The sequence below is a fragment of the Myotis brandtii genome, unplaced genomic scaffold (assembly GCF_000412655.1).
Source record: "Myotis brandtii unplaced genomic scaffold, ASM41265v1 scaffold29, whole genome shotgun sequence".
Lineage (NCBI taxonomy): Eukaryota > Metazoa > Chordata > Mammalia > Chiroptera > Vespertilionidae > Myotis > Myotis brandtii.
In genome coordinates this window covers 3,557,574-3,561,397 of record NW_005361075.1, presented here as the reverse complement: position 1 = coordinate 3,561,397, position 3,824 = coordinate 3,557,574, and the positions used below count along the sequence as shown (strand labels likewise).

Below are 3,824 nucleotides of genomic sequence, written 5' to 3'. Positions count from 1 at the left end.
TTCGTGCACCAGGCCACTAGTATCCTATCTAATGATAGACAAACATGGTAATTGACCATACCTTTGCTACATCTCCCATTGGCTAATCAGCGTGATATGCAAATTAACCGCCAACAAAGATGGTGAGATCCCGAGCTGCCGCCTGCCCCAGCGGCGGCTGAATTGACAATTCAGTTTTACCTTGTATATTATCAAGAATTTGAGGTTTATTTCGAGAACTTTTTTTTAGTGTGGGAAAGGGAGTGAGAAACATTGATCGGTTGCCTCCATACGTGCCCCAATCAGGGACCAAACCTGTAACCCAGGTATGTGTTCTGACCAGAAATCAAACCTGCTACCCTTTGGTGTACGGGACAACGCTTCAACCAGCTGAGCCACACTGGCCACGATGGGGGAAATATTTTTATTATCAGAATAACTAAAAATTTTGGAGGCAGGTCACTCTTGAATTGTGACTTAGTTTGTACCTTAGGTTGTACTACATCATTAGTTTCTAAACCTGAGTGAGCACAACTACCTGATAACTTTTGTTGTTGTTGTTGTTGTTTTGTTTTGTTTTTTAAAATATATTTTATTGATTTTTTACAGAGAGGAAGGGAGAGGGATAGAGAGTTAGAAGCATCGATGAGAGAGAAACATCGATCAGCTGCCTCCTGAACATCCCCCACTGGGGATGTGCCCGAAACTGAGGTACATGCCCTTGACCGGATTCGAACCTGGGACCCTTGAGTCCGCAGGCCAATGCTCTATCCACTGAGCCAAACCGGTCAGGGTACCTGATAACTTTTAAAAGTACAGATTTTTGGGCCCCAACAGAGTCTTTTAAAAAACTCCTCTAGAAATACCTAAAATTAGCCAGATTTGGGAATCACTAACACAGGTATGTATTTATAAGCTAAAAAAACTAATGGCTTTTAGGACTGCTACTGCACCTAGGGTGGGAGGTGGAGGCAGGCTAGAAGAGGTTAATGCGGGGGGTGGGGGGGAGAGGGAGCATATGTAATACTTTCAATATAAAGATTAAAAAAAAAAGACTGCTACTGCAAAGATTAAATGTTCTCTGTGGCTCTCAGAGATAATGTTCACCCTCCTGGGCAACCAGTTTTGTCAGTAAAACCAGTCAGTTAGCCTCCAGGTTGGCAAGGCAGAACTAGAGCAGTGGTGTCCAATAGGATTTTGGTTCTTCCCAGTCATGGGGTGTCCAGTTTATCTTATTTGCCACAGGTTTGGCTTTTAGAAGAGAGAGATGTGAAAGGAGTTGTGGGAAAGGTATGGAGGAAAACTGCTAGTAGAGTCAAAGAAATACTGTTCACCTTATTTCCCAGGAGGGGGATTACTTAGTGCTGATATCTCTTGCATAGCATCCAGTTGCTACCCACATTCACCACAGTACTAAGTATCCTTAACAGCTGTCTGGTATAATTAACCTTACCAAGGTAGTGGGGACACCGGGAAGCAGAGAGGGCTCTGTCCACTCCATTACTGCTGGCAAGAATTCTCTGGTTCTAGTCCTTTCGTTACTTCTCGTTGGCTAAAAGGCAAGCTTGTTGCAGAGGAACGTTCTATAAGCTGTGGAGATTAGAAATTTGTCAAGGAAGAAAAAAAATAACTTTTTTTAAAACCCCCCCCCCCCTCTTTTGAGGCCACAATGTCACCTTTAATAGTGATGGAGGCAGAGTATGGTATAAAAGCCAGGTGAGCCTGCAGCTGAACCCCCAGTCAGGCAGTGGTGCCCCCTCATCTCAGGCTACACTGGATCTGTGCAGGTTTCCCACAGCATGACACACGGCACAGTGGGGCAGGCTTGATCCCGCAAAAACAAGAGAGAAGGGTAGTAACATTTGAAATGAAGCACATTTTATTTGATAGGATAATACATAGCTTCTTTCCTGATTAGTTGTTAAGGATGCAAACTAGAATTTTATGAAACATTGAAATATTTATATTGGAAGCATATAATAAATATTGGTTCCATTTTAATATTCTGGATATCTTTTATTTATTTTTTTTACCTTTTTAAATGGAAAAATTTCAAACATATACCAGAGTAGAGAGAATAGTATAGGGAATCTCCATGTACCCATCAGCAAATATCAACAGTTACCGACAAACACATGACCAATCTAGTTTCATCTATGCTGGCACCAGTCCACACACCCCTCTCATTATTTAAAAAAATATCATCTTTTGACTGTGATCTATGCTGTAGACAAATGAAGCTAAAGGCAGAATGCTGTTCTAAACAGTGTCAGAGGACGTCTTGACAAGGACAGTGAAGTGAGAGCGCATCGTAAGAAGACTTGGGGGCGGGTGTTGTAGGCAGAGGGAACAGCAAGTGAGTTCTAGAGGGACAGGCTGGTGATTGGAAGGCTAGTCAGCAGGCATGGGCCAGAGTGGAGTAAGTGAGGAAAGGCAGAGGGAGAAGAGCCAGACCATTCGAGGCCTCACAAATCACGGTAAAGGTTTGGTTTTTATTCTGAGTGTGGGAGATATGGAACAAGGTATAGGCATGATCTGACTTACATTTAAAAAGCATCACTCCGCTGTGTGGAATACAGTGCAGAGGCCAAGAGAAGACCCAGAGGGACTGCCCAGAAGTTGACTATAAAAATCCAGACCTGAGAGAAGGTGCCTTTGTAATTATCTTGAGTATTTACTTATTTTCTAGAAATGTCTCTAGAAATATAAGCTTTGTGAAGTCAGGGATCTTATCTGTCTGTTCACTGCAGTTCCTGATACCTAGCACAGTGCCCAGCCTTCAGTAAATATTTATGAATGAATGAATGAATAACCTGTAGGTACCCACATAATCATGGCATTCTGTGATCCAGTACATTCTAGATGTGGCCCGCTTACTTTGTTTGTCTCTGTGGGCTTCAGTCTTTTCAGTGCGGGCTGTTCAATGAGGGGACCCAGCTCGGAAAGTGGTCTCTTAAAGACTCTGCCAGCCTCACCATAAGTGATTATGTCCCTGTTCCTGGTTTCACTGAAATGGTAAAAAGAAAATTGCAAAAGAGTTGAGCATTTGCATGAAAAAAAAAAAGATTTGCTTAAAAAACTATTTTGGCTACAGTCCTGAGTAGAATGGCTTGGAGGAGGCAAGAGGGTGAATTACATATTTGGAGGATGTGGAGGAGCCGGGCAAGTCTAGGCAGGAGCTTACAGTGGCCTGGACTCCAGTGGTGACCAGAGATAAGGGAGAATGCCAAAGAAGTGTCGGGCCTTTCAGTGTTGAGGCTAGAACCCAGACCTTATAATCCAGCACTTTTACTCTACTAATTCTCTTGATACTTTTTACATGTCTTGAAGTCAGCTACTTTAGAAAAGTTGTAATGTATGCATATGTGTGATGTCAGTGCATTTAGTTAAAACAATGACAGGTTTTTTAAAAATGTTGTTTGTGTGTCTTTGGACAAAGAAATAACTTGACTGGAAAACAGAAGAGGGAATGATATTTTTCCCGTTTTGTATCTTTGGATTTTGAACTGTGGGTAAATGTGTTATAAAAATAAATAATATACATGAATTTAACCTTAAGCTGGTCTGCTCTTATGCTTCCTCTCTCGTCCAGATGCAGCCACTCCAGTTTTACCCTGTGCACCATAGGCAGGTGTCTTTGTTTACTTTGGAACTATATATGAGGCCAGTTGGTTTCTAGATAAAACTGGAGATTGACACAAAGTCAGGGGCCCCTTGTCTCTTTTTTTACCCTTTTCCTTATACACTTGTTCATTTTTTTTTTTCAAGGTGTACAACATGACGGTTTAATATATGTATTCCCTTGTCCTCTTAGGTTCTGTGGATGCTCTGTTATTGACTCTGCC

The 3,824-nt window shown here is 42.0% G+C and overlaps 1 long non-coding RNA gene across 1 annotated transcript; it reads right to left on the bottom strand.

Annotated features, from left to right (window-relative positions):
• Positions 1-156: 156 nt before the first annotated feature.
• Positions 157-898, bottom strand: LOC106726589. Its single transcript, XR_001362651.1, has 2 exons — positions 777-898; positions 157-517 (listed from the first exon to the last, which is right to left on the bottom strand). It is a non-coding gene; the product is annotated as an uncharacterized LOC106726589 (long non-coding RNA).
• Positions 899-3,824: the final 2,926 nt, after the last annotated feature.